This window comes from Haemorhous mexicanus, chromosome 12, assembly GCF_027477595.1.
Source record: "Haemorhous mexicanus isolate bHaeMex1 chromosome 12, bHaeMex1.pri, whole genome shotgun sequence".
Taxonomy (NCBI): Eukaryota; Metazoa; Chordata; class Aves; order Passeriformes; family Fringillidae; genus Haemorhous; species Haemorhous mexicanus.
In genome coordinates this window covers 14,296,560-14,320,104 of record NC_082352.1, presented here as the reverse complement: position 1 = coordinate 14,320,104, position 23,545 = coordinate 14,296,560, and the positions used below count along the sequence as shown (strand labels likewise).

The 23,545-nt window shown below is 46.6% G+C and overlaps 1 long non-coding RNA gene across 1 annotated transcript; it reads left to right on the top strand.

Annotated features, from left to right (window-relative positions):
* Positions 1 to 1,308: 1,308 nt before the first annotated feature.
* LOC132332665 (uncharacterized) lies at positions 1,309 to 18,545 on the top strand. The gene is made up of 3 exons (XR_009487970.1): positions 1,309 to 2,668; positions 3,826 to 3,933; positions 15,040 to 18,545. It is a non-coding gene; the product is annotated as an uncharacterized LOC132332665 (long non-coding RNA).
* Positions 18,546 to 23,545: the final 5,000 nt, after the last annotated feature.

Genomic DNA, 23,545 nt, shown 5'->3' with positions numbered 1-23,545 from the left:
ACTCAGTTTAGGAAGAAAAGGGTCACATGCTGCTGTGTAGACGAGTCCAGAGCTGCCCCAGGGCAGAAGGGTCCACGTGAGGCAAGAAGGGATTTGGTGCAGGATGGGACACTGCCAGGGATGCTGCACTCCAATGCTCCCTCAGCTCTGCCCTCTGTTGTATTTGAAATAGGAACTTCCTCACACAGGGAGAAGCATCCCCAAAAATATCTGACCTGCTGCTGCATTTCCTACTGGGAAATCCCTGTCCCATGAGTTGAGCCCACTCAGGTGCAGCCTTTGCTCAGCAAAGCATCCTGTGGAGGAAGTATGGGATCCAGATGCCAGGGGTAGGGTTTGATTTGCTTTCAATACAAGGCATAAGAAAAGGTCCAAGCAGAGACTATTTATGGATTTTAATGGAAATAATATGTTGCCTTGAAATGAGGATGTTAATTAAAAGGCACCCGCTGCTGTTTATCGCTGGCTGGGTCTCTGGCAGCAGTAAAGAGAGAAGTGAATGGGGGAGCTCATGCCAAAACCTCCCCGCAGGGAAGGTGGATGCTTCTGGGAGTGGGATGCAGGGCTGGAGCATTTCTGCTCTTCTCTGCTCCGGGAGAGCAACTCTGAAAAGAAACTCTAATGAAAGCTGGGCCTGGCAAGAGATGCTGCTGGAAAAGGGGACTGAAACCCAGGCTCTGCTCCGGCCAGCCCTGCTCTCACAGCACGTGAGTCTGGGTGAATCCCGCCCCAGCTCCCCTGTTTACTTAATAATTTCACACAATAGCATCCTTTAGAAAGATAGAATTTTTGTTTTCCTTCTCCTTGTTAGGAATGAGACCACTACGCAGACAAAGAGGCACCATGCACATAAAAACTTGCTACATCTTGCCTAGAGGCAGCAAATTTAAAAGCAAAATTGAATTCTTAAGGCCCCATGGAAAGTGACTGAACCTGCCATGCAAGGTCTGCTGGCACAAAGGCAGGGACGCTAAATAAAAACCCCTGGGTGAGTACTCCAGTCTTCTGATATAGATCCAGCAAGCAAAGGCAGCAGGCTTGGAGGCGGGGAAGAGCTTCTGAGGTATTTTTTCTTGTCTGGAAAGGATGATCATGGCTCAAGAAGCATTCAGCTGGTGAAGCATCCTGCTTGATTTCCAGTTGTTCCCCCCGTGTGCTGGCTTGCTGGGGTTTCTGCTCTTCCCCAATTCCTGGCCCTGCACAGCATTCCCCCCCTCTGCAAAACCCTCTGGGTAGTTTGGAGGGTTTATTGGTTGTATTTTACCCCCAGGCATTGAGCATTGCCCTTGCCTTCCTCCTCCAAAGTTGCTTTCTGGTGATGGATCAAACACTGTTCTTGGTGTGAGATTTACAGTCCACTTCCATCCATCAGAGCTTGGATTTCCTCTCCTTTCCCCCCTCCTTTTCTCATACAACCCACTTAGACACCAAAAAACCCAGCTTCCACTGCAGGTGAGTGGGTGTGTGAGCTCAGGACTGGGCTCCTGAGCTGCCCACAGAAGGGCTCATCCCACATGCCCCAGCACTCTCCAGGATCATTGGCTGATGCTGAGAAAGCCAAAATCTATAGAGAAAATATATTGGGTTGCTTTATTAGGAAATAATGCATTAAGAGAGCTTCTGTGGGCTTTGGCCTGCTTAATATGGAGCTTGGGGCTAAAAGCAGTGTCAAAGCCAAGACCAACCTATTACTGGAGGTAATTCCTACAATGTTCTATCCAATTGCTGGTATGAGATGTTCAGAAGCCTTCCAGAGGCTTTTGAAATATCCAAGTTTTTTCTCCTCTCTCTTTCCATGTTCATTCTCACCCAGCCCATCTATGGCTGCTCTGTCCCAGGAGCACCCTGGGTGTCCCCCCGTGCTCAGGGAAGACAGGAGCAGGCAGGGACATGCCCAGCATGCCCATGCAGAGGTGGAGCCTGGGGTCCATATGGGCTCAGTTTAAATGATGCTCGGGGGACTTTGCAACCAACAATTAGACATGTTTACTCATGTATTTGCCAGAGGTGCCTCCCTGAGCTCCCAGTAAACAGCATCAAGAGCTACTTCTCTAAGGAGACTTCCCAGGGCAGATCCTGACTTCCCCAGGGCTTGTGGTAGGGAGGGCCACGTTCCTGCAGTGTGTGGCAGCAGGATGGCCAGGTCCCACTCACCATATGGTGGCAAGTTTGTATAGACGGTGAAGAAAGCGAGAGTGCAGCCGTTCACCTGTATCGACCCCAGCTCTTGCCAGGCTCAACCACATCAAAGGGCTTGTGGGGATTACTCAAAATTCGAGCTGAGCTGCGTGAGGCGGCGGGCAGGCTTGGCAGGGCTGGTCTCGCAGCCTGCCCATGGGCACGCCAAAAACAAATGCATTCAAACATTTGGTTAGAAAATGGTTTGGGAATTTTTTGTCAGGGTTGTTTTCTCTTTTTTTTTCTTTTTTTTCCCTAGGTCTGGAAGCCATGGGTGAGTCATGTCCCAGCTTTCCTCAATGAGAGATCTAAAGCACGTTAAAAAAAAAAAAAAAAAGCCAAGCAAAACACGTCTGTTGTTTTAATCACGGCTTGGTTTCACAAGACATAGCTGGTCTGGGCTGTGATGCAACTGAGTCTCTTCTTCCAAGTCACACACACGTGGATTTTTAAGTTTCTTCTGAGATCCTCTACCAGGCTGGCAAATCTGGTACTCGCACCCTCAGATTCCCCCAGGGACCTCTGTTGCTGTATGTTTGTGAGATCGTAATGTCCCGACAAGAAAAGCAGGATTTCTTACCTTAATTTGTTCCTCTCCAGCACTGGTCAAGGCAGTTGCTGTTTTAATTTGAACTAACAGACACTGCAGTCAGCTGCCCACCAAGGCTGCCATGCATTGACAGCCAAAGTGCCAAGGGATTTAGGAGCCAGCGCCCCGTGGCTGCAGATTCTGCTGGTCAAACACAGTTTGCCTCCTTCCTGGCTTAGTCCCTGTTGTATGAAGCATCTGTGTGTGTGTGGGGAGGGTTAAAGAGTGATTTATTTTGCCTGTGGGAAGGTGGAGAGCTGCAGCCATGGGGATTTCTGATATAAAACAGCAATCGATTTTTATCTGGGTGTAAAACCCCGCCAGAAACCAGGGCACGCTGTGGTGTACAGGCTCAGCCAGCTTGGTTTGCCTGCTCTGGGAGAGCTTGGGTGAATAATGCACCAGTGAGAGGCTGCAGGGTTGGCTGAGAGCCTGCAAAGGCAGGCAGCACTGGCAGCCTGGCAGGAGGATGCTGGAGCAAAGGGCAGAGCTGGTTCCTCCTCCAGCAATGAAGCCCAGGCAGCTTCAGATGCAGAGCTGCTGGGTGGGTTTTTCTTGTTTGCATTTAACACAAATAAAGAGCTCACAATCCTGGTTTGCTCCACTTGACTTCCCCCCTCCCCTCCAAGAAAAAATCCCCCCCCAACTGTGGAGTGAGTGGGAATATTTACGAACTGTGAGAACATCAACCACAATGTTATTTTTAAGTTTGTTTTTGATGAGCAGCTCTGGCTTTTCCACGACATAAATCAGCTGTTGAGTTGTGTTCGGCTGTGAGGTTACTTTTTTGATGTGAAGGTGATATTTCCAGTGCAGGGAAACACCCAGAGAAGGCTTACATCCTGCGGAATGTCGTGCTGGGCTCTTCCCATCTGCAGTCAGGATCATTTGCCACGTGTTATCATTTAGAAACGAGCTCTTCTCATTTGGCCAGGCAGGAAAAGTGGTTGGAAAACATCACAAATCCACACAGCCTTTTCCTCCCTCCCCTGTACCCTGTATCTCTTGAGGGAAGCAGGGCAGCAGACTAACATAGGGTTCTCTGTAATATTTGGCAGCCCAGGTCCAGCCCACGAGCCACCAGAGAGCTGCTGCTGGTTGTCCAAAATGAGTGTGAGCTGCCCAGTTAGCTCCAGTGGGCACCAGTTCTGAACCTCCTGGGAAGGGTAAGGACAACCTTGCTTCCTCTCCCTGCATGGGCTCAAGCTCTTATTGCACAGAGATTCCTGCCTCCACCAGAAAATCATGAAGTTTTCAATGTCTCCAGACATCAGCTCTTAAAAATCTGCCTCTCTACAATGCATGAAAAATGTATCCCTGGCCTTGCTATGAAGAAAAATGTACAGCATAGAAAATACTACACCTGGTTCTTGTATTATAGGTGTTTTCCAGAAAATGGCTTTCCTTCCAGCACAAGGCTAACACTGCTCACATGGGCACCTACTTCCCCTGTACCAAACCCAGAACCTCCCTTATTCAAAGGGAAAATGACCTCTATAATTCATTCCTGAGGGATGTGCAGCCCCAGGGATGTCTCCTTGGGGGCCCTGCCCTTCCACCCAGCTGTGCAGTGGGCTTGGGCCCGGTGTCCCTGTGGGAAGGAGGAGCTGGGGTCTCATCAGCTGCAGGACTCATTATAGATCTTGGAGCAGGGATTGTCTTTCTATTCCAGAAGCCTGGAATAGACAGAGCAGTTTAAGGAGTCTCTGGGGTCTGTGTGTGGAGACTTCTTTAGGAATCAAACGCACATTTACCCTGGGGAGTTTTAGAAATGTGTTGTTTGATTGCAGGGGTGAGCAGGGCCTGAAAGCACAAATGCAAGCACATGTCTTTGTGTGTGTAGGAAGGTTTTTGATCCAGAGGGCAGCTCTCCCCAGGATGGTGTCACCCAGTGCAGAACCACGAGCTTTGAGGGAGCAGCTCTGGTGAAGGGATACAAGAAGCTGCGTGAAAGGGAGGTTGTCAAACCTTTAGGTCTTGAACCCAACACCAAAGCAAATGCACTGGCAGATTCTCAGCTGAGATTTGTGAGGGTTTTGAGAGTCACGAAACCCCATGGGTTATCAAATACCTCCTCACATTCCCCTCCTGCTGTGGAGGAGGAGCAGGGTGCTGCCTCCTCTTCATGTGGCCAGTCATGTGTTGCCATCATGCCACGAGCTCAGCACAGGCCCTGAGAGAGTGTGGCTGTGCAGGGAGGCTGGAGGTTTCGCTGTGAGGCAGGAGGATAAAGAGCACACACCTTTGTGCTCTCTCCTATCAGACATCCCACCTGCAGAGGGGTGTGCTGCTGCTCACTGCAGCTGATGCTTTGGGATGGGGGTAGTGAGCAGTCACTGATACAGGAGGGCTTGTTTGGGATGGCTGGGGGAAAACAAATGGAATATTTCCTTGCCAGGCTGCTTGAGAGTTAATTTAATTTGCTCTTTGCATGCTGGAAAGGGAAAGGCACCAGCTGCATATGGCTGACATGTCCCTGGAGGAGGATGCAGCAGTGCAGGGTAGGGTTTTCATATAGACCCAGGCCCATAGGGCATAGGGAGGGATGTGGTCACTGCTGGATGAAACAGACCTGCTGAAAGGATGGAGAAGGAACAAGAGGTAATCCAATGAGAGTAAAGATGTAGTAGATCTAGAGAGATCTAGAAAGTGATTATGGGCATCACTTCTCATGCCTGTTGCCCACCAGAAGCTCAAGTCTCCTCTGCCCAGGCCTTGAAGTCCACTGCACTGCCCAAAAGGGTCCCAGTCTTATCCATTTGAGGCCACCACAATGAGATCTGCAGGACTGGTGCTGATGCCCAGATTTTGCTGCCCAGACCTTACCCTGCTGACAGCTGCGCTGGCACCTGCCTAGAAAGCATGAGGTTTTCTCACTTGGAGTAAGCTGTTACTGGTGTAGATCCTGCCCAGAGCTGGCACAGGATTAAGCATGCACAGAGGGACCACGGCAGCCCTGATTGCCTGGGGAAAGTGAGCTGTCAACTGGAGTGTGAGGCTGTCCTCCCAACAATCCCCATCCATGCAGGTGGGGAAGCTTGGGAAAGGCAGGGAGGAATGGCCTCAGTGCTCAGTGCTGTGCCCCAGTCAGGCTCTCCTCCAAATTTAAAATACTCTGTGAATTTAAAACACCCCTCCAAGAGGGGCAGGAGTGGCTGGGAAGCCCCACTGCACTCGCGGTGGGGAGGAAGCAATGCAGCAATGCAGGACCTGGTGCCTTGGCTCGGTGGCACAGGAGGATCATCCTTGGCCAGCGTTGCCTCGCCTGGGGTCAGCCGCAGGGAGCTGCGGTGCCCTGGGCACCGGGCAGCCGCTCCCGACCCCGGGCTCGCCGGCAGCGCTGCGAGCCAAGGCGCCCATTCGGGCCAGAAGAGGAAGCAAAGGCGGATTTGCATGCCACGGCTACACCCTGCCTCAACCAAATTAGCAGCAGATGAGCCCCGGCGCACCTCCTGCCTGTTCCCTAATTTATGGCAGGAGAAGCAGGGAGGGGAAGGTGAGGGGGAGTAGGGGAGGGAGCAACAAACATGGCCATTATACATGCAAATACAGCACTTTGTGCTCCTTCAGTGCTCTCCCTCTGAGCCCCCCCGCGTATTTTCCCATCACTAACTGGTCGCTGTCCTTTAAAGGAGTCCGGGGGTAGAAGGGCAGCCGCTGCCGTCTCGTCCTGCTGCGGGTGCAGCGGTGCTGCCTGTCTCCATCCCTGTGTGTGCCGGCCGGACCTGCCTGGCCCGGGGCTGTGTTGGGCAGAGCCGCTGCCCGCACCTGCCTGCACGGCCGGGCGGGAGCCCCGGGGCTCGCCCGAGGCCCCGCGCTGTGTCTGGGACGGAGAACAAAGCCGGTGCTTCACCTCCCCACCGGCCCGCGCAGACTTCCTCCTTGGAGTATTTACCATTTTCCATGGCAGCTTCCCATGGGGACAAGCCAAACAGAAGCTCCTGTGAGGCTGGCCGTGCCCGCTGGGTCAGACACATCCTCCCCATGTGCCCGCCGGAGCTGCTGCCGCAAGGGTCCAGCTACGGAACGGAGATGTGCCCGCGCTCTGCAGCCCTTTCGAGTGGCACCCTCCAGCCTTGGTACCTCTGGCCTTAGGTCGATGCTGTTGGAGAGGCTGAGGTTTGCCTACCCCCGCAAATAGGGAACAAACCTGCTGAGCAACTTTGGTATTAAAAAAGCGAGTCCAGGATGAAGCAGTGGGAGAGCAGGATCAGTCCGTATGCAGCTCCTCCAGCAAGGCTCTGTAGTGGAGCAGTCCTTTGTGCATAGCAGGAATGGAAAAAACAGCCCTCAAGTCTGACCCCAGACAATTGTTTTCAGTGAAGAGGGCTGGGGAGGCAATTAATAATGTTTAAACAAAAGAAATAAAAAAAGCAATACTGTATCTAGAAATTCTTCTGAGGGCCAGAGCTGTGACAGAAAGATATATGCTTTAGCATTGCTGTCAGAATAAATGACCCTCCTGAGAACAGGAGTTTTCCAGGCTCTTTCTGCCCCACTGGACACAATTTAAGAAATGCACTGCCGCTTAAAATCACTAATTTTAGCCAGAAGATGAATTGCATAGGGTCATGTTTTAACTCATATGCTGGAAGGACAGGGGATATATTATTAGAGAGCCAGAATGCAAACGGTAGTTTCTGATTAGAAGAGAAGATCGTCAGCATTTCTCCAATTAAGTGTGGGCATCAAGTTCCCCGGCTGGCAGAGGGGCTGTTAGTAAAACTTTGGCTCCTCCGCTGGGAGCAGAGGAGCCGGCTGAGAAAACACAGCCCAGCTCTTCAGAGCTGCTGTGGAGTTTCTCAGAAAGAGCCACCTCCTCGACTCCAGCTGTCAGTGTGCTGCAGCCCTGCTGCCAAGGGACTCCCTCTAAGAATAAGAACAGGGATGTTTTCCACATCTCCTTCCAGAGGGGTTCTGCAGTGCTGATTTTCTACGACACGGATGCTCATCCCCTGAGACGTGAACCCAGATCACCAAATTCATTTTGCAGAGACCACCAAACGGCCATCTGAGATCAATTAGCTTGTCATTACTCTTCCCCATCAGACCTGAACTGCTGACCTACAAGTGAAAGTCCGTATATTTGTCTCCCAGCAATGTGCAGACTCATCCAGCTATCTAATGAGAAGAGCTTCCTCCGTAAACAAAGCCAAGGAGGTCGTGCTCTGGCCGTCCATCGCCTGCTCCAATTAGCTTGAACCCAAGGGCCAAGTTGAGCTCACTGTGATGGAGAGGTAGGAGTCTCTGGGGTGTCCAGCTCTGTGACAACAGGCTGCTGACTGGAGCAGAATGGCTCCCATTAGTGACAATTTCAAACAATTTTACCACTTGAAATGCCATTTTAGCTTTGCATTTGAATGGCCGCTTTGTTATTTTAAACTGCTATTCATAACTAGTTAGTAGTTGAAAGTATAGCTTATTTATTGAAGATACTGAATGTGCAATCTGGAGGCAGCATTCATCGGGTCATGTGCCTTGCAAGTTCATTATTTAGATGAGGATATGAAACGTGGAAGGAGATACAGCTCGTTTAATTAAAGGAGCGTGAACTTGACTGAAGCATTTGCTGCCTGCAAAGGCTGTAATTATCACACATGATACAATTCTTCATTTAAATCTAAAAGATCCACAGCCCCTTTCCTCATTTAAATGTATGTGTTCTTGCATTATCTGTTTTCTGATAGTGTATGGGGAGCCCTTTGAGACAGCATTAGTCCCAGCTTTGAATTACTTCAGGATGCCTGGGAGGTACCAGTAGGTTTTAGACCATGTGGGAGAATTGCTCCAAATTTCCAGACCTTTCTGGCATGTGTGGATGTTGCTGTACAGGTGTGGTGGGTGGTGTTTAGGTGTCTCATTGTATGGGCCTGGGAACACAGATATTGAGAATCGTTTAGGTTGGGAAAAACCCCGAAGACGTGAAGTCCAGGCTGGAGCATCATCAGAGGGAGCATTTCTCTGCCCCTGTGAGGGGTTGCAGCTTCCTCCTCTCTGCTCCCTGCTCTGCAGGAGAGGGTCTCCAGCAGCCAGCCCCTAAACCAGCTCAGGCTGTAAATCATCCCATCCATGCCCCTGAATGCACAGCTGCAGCTGGATCAGAGAGCAAGACACTGCCAGCAGCACTGGGGCTGTTACTTGTGCCTTTCTGGTGCTGGAAATGCAGCTGGGGGCACCAGCCTGCTCAGGGACATCTTCATGACAGCAGCTGCACAGGCAGACCACTGGCGTGACCCTTGCTCTGTGCTCGTGTTGCTCTGAGCACAACTGTCAGCCTTGCTTAGAATTCACTGGGTTTATTACTGTTTAATTTTTTGACCTAAATATAGACCAATTGTTTTTCCCTTAGAGTGATGGAGAATTTTATTGTGAGCTGCATTTCCCAAAACCTTCTTGAAAGGGTAAGAGCTGTCAGGGAAGCAAGTACTGGCTCCAGAGGGTAATTTTGGATTTCTTTTAAGCTTCCCCTCTTTGGTGTGGGTGGGGGTCCATTGTTGGTTCCTTTGTTATTAGTTTAATTAGAAATATCCAAAGGTAAATGGCAGCTGGATATGACAGATGAGGCTAGTTTGGTGTTAGTGCTGTATGGCAGAAACCTAAACAGTGCTGTTTTTTTTCTTTTAGAAACAATGTGTCTCTACCTAAAGTGTTGGCATAAAGAGAAAGCTTTTTGGAACTCGCCACAGCTTGGAAAATAATTAGTTATTTAAAAAAAAAAATCCTAGAGTTAATCAAAACCTTGCTCTTCATGATTAAGACTCTTTAAATGTTTTCTTTACTGTATCTTTAAATTCCAAATAAATCAATGCCTCTATGGAATTTTCTATTGACACAAATTTGTTCCGCCTAAAATGAATAGTAAGTCTGAGAAAGCAATAGGAAATTGTTAATTCATCACTGCCTGCCTTCCCCTGCTATATTTTTCTCCTAATCAAAATGCAACCTGATATTCAATCCAAGGAAAACATTTCAAGGAGTCCATCATGTGCCACAAGCTTCCAAATTTTCTAAATCTGATAGCAAGAAAACATCATACATCTTAATCATTAATGCACACTATGAAAAGATAAATGTAATGTTCAGTTTTTACCACAGTTGCAGCAACCTGTAACTGATGGCCTTTCCACAAGATTCATGAGCTGATGGAACAGCAGCAGAGGGACATTTCAATATACTGTGTTACAGTCTTGGGTTTCAATGTTTAAATGAGCAGAAAAAAATATCCCCTCTATCAGGCCTTGATTCAGAACAAATCTGAGGCACAAGCCTGAGGCTCATTCAGGTCAGTGGCTTTTAGGCATGTGCTGAATAAATGTCTTCCTGAGCTGGGGCTGTACCCCTGAGCAAGGCAAGAGCACAAGTCATTGGAAACATATTGCCAATGTAAAGAAAGCAGCTGCTCTTGATCTCGTATTCCTGCCTTTACAAGCCAGGATAAAGCTGTGCCTGACAAGCCAGTCCCTTGGGGTTAGGACAATACATCTTGCAGGAAAATCCCCCACAAGAGTAATGAAGCTTTGGAAGAAAGATTAGGCTGAAGCTTGTGTTCCACTGCAACTGAAGCACCTCTGAGCTCTGTGCCAGGTGTGTGTGCCTTGCCTGCACCAGCAGTGCCAGAAATGGACAAGTGGTCCCTTCTTCACCTCCCAACCCATCAGCAGCTGGAGCACCTTCTCTGGCCCAGATGACTTTTAATAGCTGCTGCTGGCTTAGTACCCCAAGGAGCTGTAATTGTGTCTGAACACGTGCATCTCACAGGTGCCTGGCACTATATTTAAGTTACAGGTTCATCAGCAGAGAAACTGGAGCTTTGCTGGGGAATGATTGTCATAGCAAAGGCTTCACGTGCTCAAAATGGCAATTAGGAAATCAAAAAGACAAAGAAGCTATTCAAATAGTTTCTGAGCAGATTAATGTAAAATGCAGGAAAGTAAGAGTGTGAGCCTCTGCAAGGGTCCAAGACTTTCTGAAACATTTGGGGAGCTAGGGGGAGGATAAAGCAAGGGAGAGTTCAATGCTGGGCAGCTTTCACAAACCAGTAAGTGAATAGTTGATGAGAGTATAACTAGCTGCTGCTGCAGATGGGGGCTGTGACTTGAAATTGCAGTTGCTGCTTTGCTCTAGCTCATTTTATGCAGCTGAGCTGGAAAATAAACTACACCTCACTTTCTCTACTTCTGCTCTCAGGATTTGGGGTGCTCATTTAGCTGTCTATAAAGTGTTTTCTGAAGTCTTTGAAGAGAAAGCAGGATGAAAAAAGCAAGTACTTAGTGCAACTGCTGATAAAGACAAAGTGCTGAATTTTAGGCTCCTTTTAATCTTTTGCAGTCATGTGCTCCCTGGATACATGTGTTTTCTTACAGAGCAAAGCATAATCAGCTTTACATCCTGCATTGCCACGAGCATTTCCTCTTCAGTTCAAAGGCAGTGCAGAGGGATCGAGATGGAGAGACCCATCTTCATGTCCATATTCATGCCCACCTCTGCTTTGACTCCATTTCAAACGTAGCATCCTGCACTCGTGATCCTGTTTTCTCACTTCTGTGTTGTGGCAATGTCTCTTTCCTTGGAGAAAAGTTCTTGTTTGTCATTAAATACGGGTGTTTGAGAAACAAAGCGGAGGAGGATGGTACTTCCAAAGCAAGGGCATCAGCATGTTTTTAACAGCCTGCCTCCGTGCTTGGGACTGCAGCTAGTTACCCGAGGTACTCCCTTTTGCCTACGTAAACATAAAAAAAAGGTGGATTACAGGCAGCTCCAGAGGAAAACGTGCAGAGCTGACTTTCAAAGCACTTTGCACGCCCTTCACATAAAGCAGAGGGAAAGCTGGTGTGCAGACAGGAGCTGTGGGAGCAAGAAGCTCCCAGGCAGTGAGTTCAATCACTGCATGGTGCTCCTGGGCTTTTGTTAGATGTTTGCTGACAATCACACTATTCCTAAATGCAGTGTTAGTGATAAATGCTGGGAAACAGACCCACTGAGAGCACAGCTAGGACTCTCTGTACTCCTGTGCCTGGGTGGGGACGGCAGTGGTGTGTGGCTTTGACGTTGGGCTCTAGTTACCTAAGGACCAGAATGACTCAACCAGCTTCAATTTCAGCATGTGCCAAAGGAATTCAGGGACTGCAACTACGTGAATTCAAAATTACTAGAGTGTATTTATAGTGGGCAGAAAGTGGAGGCTTTTCCCAGCTTTACAGTTGTCAGGGGGAGTTTGCTTCCTGGGGACACTTTCAGGTGTCCACAGCTTCTTCTGTAGGAGGTAGAATTCCAGCCAAGGGAGAAAACCCACTGAAATTCAGCCTTTAGCAACCAAAATGCACAATGTGGTGGGTGACAGACCTTGAAACAAGGAAAGCTGGACCTTAGGGCTCTGCTCTGAAATGCTTTATTGGTGCTCTTCCATGAAAGTTTAAGTGTTAGAATCCATATATTCTGCTAAGAACAATTTTCTTGGTCATTGTCTAACCCCCTCTCAGATGAGTGGTGCCCAGAGAGAACAGGCCTGCTCTGACAACCTCCTAACTGTGACAGAGCTGCAAAGTAACAGTCAGTTAGGCTTAGTTTCTCCTTCATACAACCTGCAAGCCTTGCCTTGGAGGTGATGATACTGCCTGCAGGCAGAGCTCTCAGGAAGGTAATCCCTGAGTGCCATGGCAGGTTGTCTCTGGCACACTTTCATCCAGATTGTTGCTGGTGATGCTTAAGGTGTGAATCCCTTGAATCTGTACTTGGCATTTCCCAGAGACAGAAGCCTAAGGTGGGTGGCCAAACATACCCTGTCTTGACCCTAAAACGGTAGCATGAAGAGCACACCAGGTTTTCATCTTTGGAAATGCATGCTTCAGGCTCCTGCCAGAGAAGAACATACTAAAGGGCAAAGCTCTGCAATGGCAGTAAGGCAGATTCCTTATAAGAGCAGAAAAGAACCATTAAGATGGCAAGGTGGAAGATGAGTTTGTTGCCAAACTGAATGAGAGCAGATGTGATGGGGGCCAGGATCCAACACTCTGAAATCAGCCTGCAGAGTGCAAAACAAAAACCTCTGGATCACAGAAGATCTGTGACATTCAAAATTGATACTCATAAATTTGTTATTACACAATAACATCAAGGAAGCTGCTGCTAAGAGCAAAAGAGAAGTGGGGATGAAACAAGCCAAGGTCATGAGCTGCCCACCAGACATCCTCAGCTAGGCAGCAGAGGGATGTTCTGACATCTGTGGAATCTTCTGACATGCTCAAGTGGCTTCCTTTGATCCCCAAACGAAGCCTCTTTGACTTCCTACAATTAAAACAAAGCCCTGAACAAGAAAGAACAGAAACATCAAATAAGCAGGATTTCCCATTTTATGAAGTAGTTAGATATACAGTGAAGATCAGCCAGGTTGGAACTGAAGCAGTAGAGTTGAAAAGTAGATTATGAAAATGGGGAGGAAAATCTCCCATTCAGGATCTTTCCTCAGAAAGACGAAACACAGGAGACTGTTAGATGAAAGGGACATCAGCAACCTTGGATCTGACAGCACAGTGGAAGTCCCCTGGCTGGAGAAGAGAGGATGAGCTCTAAGGAGATCCTAGGGTAATGGGCTCAAATAAACCCTAGAGCAGAAGAAGAAGCAGTCAAAAAAGGAACACCATCAATCAGTGGCTACAAAAATGTACATGTGAACTTCTAAGAAATTCCCAGGGAGAAGAACAATTTGGGTTGAGAAGTGATGAATGCAGAACTCTAAATACTGGTCACTGGCCCTACCCAAACTAGTTTACTATGAGCATGGAGAGGTCACACAGTCTCCATGGGCCTCTGCTTCACCACTCCTTTCAGATTGGGGTAGAGATATTTTCTCTGTTAAAACATGGATGTAAAAATAGATCACTTCAACATGTATAAAATCCTTTCACTAAGGGAAGAGAATTATTGCTCATTATTAGCATGTATAGATGATTGTGCATAGAGTAAATAGAGTCTTGAAGTGTCACCCAGTTCACTTTTTAGCTGCTCTTTGCCATACCAGGGGTGACTGCACTCCATCTGCTTCTGACAACCTCCTGTGATGGAAGTTCAGTTCTCCTGGGAAACCTATCCCAGGACTCAAGTTATCTTCACAGTTAAACCTTCTCCAGTTACCTAATCTTGATCTTGCTGCTGCGACTTGAACCCTTCATTACTGCTCACCCTATCTGCTGTGGAGCACAGGTTTTTGTAGATATGAGAGGTGTCTGGGTTCTCATGAGTGGGTTTGTACCCATCAAGGGTGTCGTGTGGTTTTCACTCTAAGAAGCAGTCTGACTACTTACAGCTTTGCCAAAGCTCAGCTATTTAGGCTAAAGCCTTTCCATGCCAGGCATTTCCCTCAAGCTCTTTTCCACCCCCTGCTTTTTTTCTTCATCTCTGTCTTTTTGTTTTAAAATGCAGCCAAAAATCTCAGCTGTTTCTGAGAACAAGGTTAGGGAATGATACTGCTGCATTATGGCTGAACAGGAGAACTAGAGTGGAGACTATTTTTGGAAACCTTGAGTGCCCTGATCTGAAATCTCAGAGAGGGGCTGTGACTTGAAGATCAACCAGTCAGGTGCTAACCCCCCCAAAATGACAGCTGCCCATGGTGGACACAGGTTGGTTGGCTTGGAAATCTCAGTTTATACTGAGATGTTCCTTGTGAGAGGTTCAGGAGTTACTCTTCTTGTCCTGAAAGGACTTTTCTTGCACAGCACAAAGTCATTTGGACATGGAACTTGTAGTAAAGCAAGGTGTGGGAGCTCACTACACCTGTGCGCATTTTTTCTCTCTTTTCTGTTCTCTTACACCACAAATTGTGCAGTCTGCAGGTCAAACTCAAGCAAATTTGAGCGTGGGAGGGAAAGCAGACTTCAGAAATTCCTTCAAAAGCCCTTAGATTACGTGGTATGAGTGAAAAGGGAGAATAGAGATGCAAATCCTGAGGAAGCCTTTGCTTTAACGCTCTGCAGAGAGGACCCTGTTTGTGGAGAACACTGTCATTTGCTAATGTCCCTGTGACATGATCCAACTTTGTATTTAAGATGTATTTTTCCTCCTTCAGCTTTCCAAGGTTGTTTTGTTTGGGTTTTTTTTTCTTTCCCCAAACAGTTAAGACTGTTTAAAATCCCGGATCTCTGATGAAACCAGATCTGCCTTCAATCCTTCAATACACATTAATCATGGTTGGATTATGGGGTTGGAGTAGCCACTGGAATTTCTTTCTGGTGAAACTGGAAGTGACCTTTGTTTCTTCTTGTTCTCTGGGTCAGTCTCAAGCTTAACTGGACATCTACAAAGGCTGAAGCTGCTAAGAGAGACCACAAAGGTGACTGAGGGGTGAAGAGCAACGTCTGCCACTCTCGTGCCTTGCTTCTGTTGCTGCTGCTGTAGTGTTGGCTGTGGATGTCTTGCTGATCTCCTTCCTCTTGGTAAGCATAGGTCTGGGCAGAGTGGGAAAGGCACAAAACTGCAGAAAATTACAATGCTAAGCACTTGAAAAGAGGGAAAATCCACATCTAATAGGAAAATCCTGTGGTAGAGTGTGCTGAGACATCTGTCTTGGTACGTAAAGAAGGCAGAGAAGCTGTTGTAAATAAACCCTTCAGCCTGGAACGTGCAACCAAACCTGCATCGGGAAATTCTTGTGCCCTTACGAAGTCAAGACAAAGTCTATCAGGCTTCATTCTGATCCGGGGCACGCCCCTTTGGATCAAGGTGGAGGACTGGGGCCATCCTAATTCCTAGTCAGTAAAAACAAATAGCTCTAGCAACAGAGGAGAAGCATGAAAACAAAGTTACTATCAACACTCTGCCTTTTTGAAATCCCTTCCAAATTCTCCAAGGATAAGATCAATGCGAACAAAAACAATAACAGCTCTGTGTGGAAAGAAGGTGAAAAGGCAGCTCCCTCAGCAGCACACACCCAAGAAATGGGCTTTGCTTTGCTTTCTTGGAGCTGACATGAGCCTGGCACAATTCAGTAGCACCCCAGAGCATCAGCCAGGTATTTTTTTTTTAACTTTACGAGCTCTGTAATGAAAGCAGCGGTCGGCACCCCCTGTGCCAGAGCACTCCAAACCTGCCCGCGATGGAATGTGCTGATAAAGAGGAATATTTCCTTGTGGACTTTGTTTGAGACATAAATTTAAATATTGCTAATTTCCAGTATCAGCCTCAGCAAGAGATTCAACTCTTGGTGATCCATCTGTAAATGGCGGCAGATCTTTCTAGCTTTGAATGTTTAATTAGACAACAGGTGTCATGACTTCGTCTCCCAGTCTCTCGGTTCTCCTGAGTGGACCAGTGTTTTCTCTGAAAGCACAATAAAACAGCCAACAATCCATTTGTTACAATGAGACATCGCAGCCTAGTGTGTTAGGTGTATGAAAATGTAAGGTTTTGATGTGATTACTGTATAACAAATTAGCAGAGCTCAGCTCAGTTCTGAAACATTCACCTTGAGAATGAAATTAATTCTTTAAGTAAGAACAATATTTTTAGAATAATCTGATGGTTTTAAAGTCAACATTTTGCTACCTTTTATAAGGCAAATTTAAAGTTGGGCCTGTGGATAAATATGAGTGACCAAGATGACTGAATAGTTGGAGACTAACTTACAGTATCTTCAGGAAAACTCCTTAAAAAGAGAAGGTAAAAAAAAATAAATCACATTCACAAATGCAATTTCTTTCCACCACTGGACCTCTGAGAGGAAATAATTATATCTCAAAGCTTACAAGAATGATCTCTTTAGAATCTGAAAAGTCACTTGGACATTATCTGTACCAAGACTGAATCACCTCTAACTGTTTTACTAAGTATAACCAAAAGTATAACAGACTGTAAGACAGCTTGTTCCGTAATAAACATTCACATGTGAAAGAAGAACAGAGCTTTGAGTCACTGTTTAGCTTTCTTCCCCACGATCTCAAATTAAACCCATGAACAGCTATCCCTACAAGGGCCTTGCTTCCATGCTTTGAATCCTGACATGCCCTGTGCTGGTCATGCAGGAACAGACACTGCTGCAGGATACAAGCCTCTCTCTCTCTCACATCAGCCACCAAATTAATTTGTGTCAACCAATGTCTTACAGCGCGGTGTATGCTAACAGGAGGGGGGAAAACCCAAAACAAAACCAAAGCCCAAGACCCCCTGAAGACTGGGAAAAAATATAATTAATCCAGAATGATTATGTTGCATTTGGTTTATCAGATTCAAGTGGTGGAGGCTGCTATGTGCATATTTTTACTGCCTTTTATACAGGGTCTCTGCTTGTGACCACTGTCACCCTGATTCTTTAATTTGGAAGGAAACTTCAGATATCCTGGGTGGGCAGGTTCACATCCACTCTGAGCTGCCTGAATACAACAAGCCTAGCTGGCTTGTGCTAGGCCTAAGGAACTGAAACTGTCTGCATTGTCCATTCTCATGTCTGGAAACCTTCGAGATATGAAAATCCGCAGGCACTTTCAGAACAGCTCCAGGATTTCACATCTTGTCTGGCCCTTTTATGTCTGATTGTGCTTAATGTTTTCAAACCTTATAAAAGGCTCTCTACTATTGCATGCCACCCCCCAGAATCATGCATATGCTTTTGAAGAAGGTCAAGGGAGCCTTTAGTCTGCTTTGCTGAGAGCCCATCTGGAGGACTCCATTCAGGGGATCCCAGAACAGGAAGGAGATCAGCCTGCTGGGGTTGGCTCAGAGAAGACTGTGAAGATGAGCAGAGGCTGCAGCACATCCCCTATGAAGACAGGCTGAGAGCTAGGAGTACTCAGCCTGAAGAAGAAAAGGCTCCAGGGAAACCTTATTGCAGGTTTTCAGTACTTAAAGGGGGCTTATAGGAAAGGTGGGGACAAATGCTTTAGCAGGGCCCGTTGCAATAGGACAAGAGGTAATGGTTTTAAACAAAGAGAAGGTTGATTTCTATTAGATATAAGGAAGAAATATTATACAGTGAGGGTAGTGAGGCACTGTCACAGGTTGTCCAGAGAGGTGGTGGATGCCTAATTCCCAGAAACACTCAAAGTCAGACTTGCTAGGACTCTGAGCAACTTGGTCTAGTTGAAGATGTCCCTGCTCGTTACAGGGGGATTAGACTAGACAGCCTTTAAAAGTCCCTTCCAAGCCAAACTATTCAAGGATTTTAAGTTTTTAATGGATTATCAAATGCAATGTAAGGAGACAGTGTGGCTGATGGCAGCACAGTAGGTAACACAGAAAAAGCTATGTCTGAACAACATACAATTGAGTGCCATTAGCACTGTCTGTGTACTGATAAGAGCATCTTCAGAGCTATTTTCACAAAGGCAGTTCTTAAACACTTCCTTTTATGTATTTAGGCTTGTATGAGTCACATTTTGTGCTCAGTTAAACTTTCTCCTCATTGCTCAACATCTGGGATAATGATAGTGCCTGGCTCTTTACATAGATATCTCAAGATCTTCATCTGGAAATATCTCAAATCACTTGATAGGTGGGCGAATTGAGGCATTAGAGGTGAAGCCATATGCCCAAAATCATCACTTAGAAGGCCAAAGGCAAAGCTGGAAGAGGCACCCAGTCCTGGCTTCTGCTTGCCAGACAAGCGAGACTGAGTTCGGATAATATTTCTTTTAACAGTTTGTGCTGTGATTGGTAAAATTAGAAAAAGAGGGGGTTTAAAATAAAAACTGTATACTTCCATTGCCAAAACATGTATGGATAGCACAGAATCACAGAAATGTGTACCTGCTGCAATCATCATCACTATCCCAAATAACCAGTATGAAAATGAAGTAGCCTTCTGGGATAATCTGTTTTAATTCTCTAACAATTGTGTAACTTGGGCTCCATTGCATCATTTGGAGGAATAATTTGTTCTGATGCTCTCAAGTTTCATTTCATATTGGTTTTACTAGAAAAAAACAAACCAAAAAACAACAACTGTATTCCCCTGGTTAATGGAAAGAATTTAAACAGATTTTCAATTCATTAGGATGTTGTGTACCAAGGTCATTTATCAGAGGCAAGCTTTGCTACACCAGACTCCTGAACCTGGAATCACACTGCATTTTCATATTTGCACATTTGTGATCTTTTTGTGATCAAAAAGCGGCTATCAAGTGTCAGAAGGATGTATTCAGGTGGATGTCCCAGGCTGTACAGGCCATGCTTTTGGGGAGAAGCTGCACATGTATGTTATTGAAATATGTGAAGCACAAAGTTGAACTGCCAGTGCTCACAACCAGAGGCAGCCCAGGGTGTCCAAATCACACAGCTGGGAAAGAATGGCTGTGTCTACTGGCTTTTCATGTAGGCCATGAAGACTTAGGTATTTTTTTGCCCTGTAGAAGTAACCCAGGCTGAAGCAGAGGTTTGGATCCAGCTTCTCCGGCATGAGAATTGTTGTGACTGGGATGCTCACAGTGGAGGCTGGGAACTTGGGCTTCAACAGCCTCAGTGAGGAAAGGGTCCTGTCTCCTGGCTGAGTACTCCAAATGCTTTGAGTTATTTTGAGTAGCACCTGCAGGCATCTTCATTTAGGAAAAAAGGCGCCAGCTTTGGTATCTGGAATGAATAGATGCATCTGTCTTGTAGCCTGGTTTAGAGAGAAGAGACATGAGGTGCTGTTTCCTCCCTCATACCTGCCATGCTTGGTGTTTTTTAAGTGGTAGTAGTCAACTTCCCACTCATAATGCAAAATTGGATTGTTTTGTTTAGCTGTTGTGGTATGGCTCTTATCTCTGTGTGCTGGGTAAGATGTTTAGCTATCAACTTTGGACTTGGCCAAGTCCTCAAAGCTGCACATTGTTGACTCTGGAGTTCTTACATCCATCTCTGCATAAAGTGCTTCCACTTTATTTAGTGCTTCCAAAGACATGAACTGATTCTGACGGCTCATGGTCCTTTTCATTGCCCATATCCTTCATTTGGGTTATTTTGGGAGTCCTTAGATGGGATAAATCTTTATGCTGATGTATGCAGGCTAAACATGAAAGGCTGCTCTGGGGGTGAGCTGCAGTGTTTCAGGATGATTTCTGCATGTGACTGTGGGTCCATGAACTGATCAGCAGCACCTCCCCACTGGTGGGGTGACTCCCGTGAAGATATTCTGGCTGGGAGCATCAGTTGTAGTAGCAGGGAAATGAGAATTAGTCTGGGCAAAAGAGCAATTAATTTGCTCAATTCCTCCCCCTTCCCCCCTCTCCCCCCACCAGTTTTGTAGTACCCATAAGCACAGACCTTGCATAAGTGGATTGCATTTCACACCTAATGTGCATAATTATATCTTGCAAACAGTTTATTAATGGATCTATAATCACAGAGTACCTTGTACATACATAATGCTGGTGTTTGATTATACTGCAGCTGCCATAGATCAATGGATACACAGGAGTCTGGCTTATTAGTGTCTCACACGTGTGAAGTCTAGAGAACAATATAACACCAGTGCCATGCAGTTGCTCATCAAATGCTGCTACCTAGGGGAAACCAGAGACTTTAAAGATGTGGTAAAGAAGAGTTATAGAAAGAACAGTGTATAACAGGACTTGGAACTTGAAGAAAGCTCCCTTTCTCAAAAACATTCCATCCGTAAATCCTTCAGTGGTGTTCTGTCTCAATTATCAATGCACTGTAAACATGTCAGATCTTATTTTGGAAAGGGATCTGTTCTGAGAATTCACTCAGAGAGCAGCATGGCTTCAAGTTTGACCATTTCTGTTTTCTGAGGGTGACTCACCCAGAGGACTGATGAACAGCCTAAGTTCTTGTGAATCAACAAGCCAGGGATCTGCAGACTGAGCTAAGCCTACTAAAATCTGAGCAGCCTGACCCACAGTGAAATAGTTTGTGGAGATATCACCAAGATGCCTTTGGGAAGCAACAGTTGCATTTGGTTATGCACAAGGAAAAAGGTTCTAGCTTGTTTTGGTGTGTTGTGCTAAAAGCAAATAAAGAAGTTTGGTGAGCTGCAGAATTCCCATGAGATTGCATCCCATCTCTCACACGTTAACCTCAGCTTTGCCTCTCATGTCCCCCAGCTACCACCTGCGAAGCTGCCTCTGATCTATGTTGACTGTCTGGCTGGTGGCCAGTGACTCTGGCCAAACAGGGTAAATAACTGCAAATTATGCTCTAGACTTTCTTGCAGCAAAGACATTATTAGTTTGTGTGCCTCTCCTCCATCTAGTTAGGAACAAAAAAATAAGAACTTCGTTGTCTTTAAGACTCTAATTGTCTTGTTAAATGTTGGGGGCTGAGAGAGATAGAGAAAGGAAGAGCTGCTGCAATTTTATAGATTTTCTTGATGACAAAACATGTCTAAAATAATTGTTTTCTTTATATGAACATGAAATAATTGGTTCCCTTTGCTAAGAAGGTATTCATTTTTCAGAGCAAAAGCTCTTAGCTAGCTTAGTGTAGAGAAACTGGATAAATTCAGAAGAATATGATCCTGTTCCACTGTGCTCTATCTCACCCCTTCCTGCTATCCTGTTTCTGCATCAACTAACTGAGGCAACAAGCATGGGCATTATCTGATGTCTTACAGACTTTCTGATAATATTGACTCACTTTATTTAAAATAAAAACTTTGGAACGATGAAAACTGCAGGATGACAAATGTTAAACAAAGAGCTGCATGGGGGAAAGCAGTCAAACTTGATATTGTTTCCAAAGTCTTGAAAAATATATGCCAAGGTCAAAACACAAAACTTGCTAGGTGATTACATCTTCTGTTTCTTATTTTAGGGCTTTACAACCACTCATCTCGTTTTTGACCTTGGTAATTTTTTTTCGCAAACTGTTGTTTGGAAAAAAACACAGTCAGTTTCAGGGCTGAGGAGGTAGAACTGGGTAGTGAAAGATTATTGGAGGTCAAGAGAGCAGATTTCTACCTTATGAACTTGGCAGCTCTCCTGCAGGCCTACGTTCCTGGTATTGATCTTGCTGTAAGATGAATAGTGATATAGATTTTTTTTTAAATGTCTTATTTTGGGACCTTTTAAATGTGGCTGACATTCACGAAAATTTCACTTAAGGGTTGATATTAATCTAAATGAATCAAGACAATACACAATATTTTATGTTTTCAAGCTCAGTGTATTTTCTTTTCAGATTGAAAAACCCCTTTTAAAATATTTACCTATATGTCTGCAATACAGCAACATATCAAAAATCAGAAGAAACAGTTTAAACAGTTGTCTTCACTTTTCCTATTGAACAGAAAAGTATTAAGTTTCTCATAGCATATTTTCTACATTTAGAAGAAAAGTCTAAAGTTTTTTTCTGTGAAGTCTGTATACAATAAGTTAAGGGTTACAGTTACTTCACTCAATTTTTTTTTTTTTTTTTGCTCACACTTGATTCAAATTATGTCTTCTGGCTCACCTTAGCATTGCTGGCTTCGATTTGCATGACTATGTGTAAAGTTAACATTGTAATACTGAGAGGTTAGAAAACCTCATTCCTTTATCAAAAGATCTAATATACTCTAATATTTTAATGTTGGCAATAGGTATCGTAATATGTTTTTGGCTCATGCTGCCATCCTTATGATGCTCCAGAGCTGCTAAAAACCTGGGGGAGTAGTTGTAGGAAAAAAAGTCCCAGAATATTGACTTGGAAGGGTCCCACGAGGATCATAGAATCCAACTCCTACAACTGCACAGGACATCCCCAAGAGATACTCTATGTGCCTGAGAGTATTGTCCAAATGCTTCTTGAACTCTGTCAGGTTTGGTGCTGTGATCACTTTCCTGGGCAGCCTGTTCCATTGCCCAAACACCCTGTGGGTGAAGAACCTTTTTCTGACATCCAACCTAAACCTCCCCTGACACAACTTCAGGCTGTTTCCTTGGGTCCTGTCATTAATTGCCAGAGACAACACATGGGTGCCTGCCCCTCCACTTCCCTTCATGAGGAAGTTGTAGACAGCAACGAAGAATCGAGGTATAAAGTAGTATATATGAAAAAACTGATTTAGGGGCAGGTGATATATGTCCTGCAATGCTCTTGGATTGAATTAGCTCCTGTAAAACGCGTGCTCATGAAGAGTCAAGAGTTCAGGCTGCTGAGTTTCTAGCATGAAAGTGAACTTTTCAAGCACTGCTGCAGCAAAGTGCTGGGTTTATGTTTTACTCTAGACTGACACCACGACTTCAAAGACACCGAGCCACTTCCTGAGGTGGTGATGGGCGCTCCTGCTCCCCTCGGGAACGGGCCCCCGCCCCGGGCAGTGCAGCTGGGCGGGCGGGGGGACTGACCGATGGATGCACGGCGTGTGGGGCGGCAGCCGGACAGCGGGCTGGCTCCTGTCAGCGGCGGGCTCCGCGACCACCCTTGGGCTCCTCCAGCCTTCACGCTGGCCTCGGGGACGGAGCCAGACGAGGAGGTGTGAGACCAGCGCCGTCCCTTCCGACCTGCCCCATCCTCACCGCCACCCTCGAGGCGGGGGAGGCGGCGCGGCCACCGCCTGCTCCCCACCCGAGCGGGCCGGCGGAGCAGGTGCGGGGTCCCTGCCGTGAGGGGGGCGCTCCCCATCGCCAGCGGAGCGCGGGGGGCGGCCGATCCCTGTCCGCCGCAGTGCTGGGGCTGCTCCCCTCGCAGCGGGGAGGCGGAAAGCACCGAGCCGCGGTGACGGGGGGAGCGGTGACGGGGGAGCGAGCACAGCGGCCCCGCTGCGGGCGAGACAGTGCCCGGCCGAGGGACGCGGAGGGGGCTCTGAGTCACCCCTCGCCCGCTTCCCGCCTCGTGCGGCGCATGCGCGGAGGCGGCGGCGGAGTTGTGAAT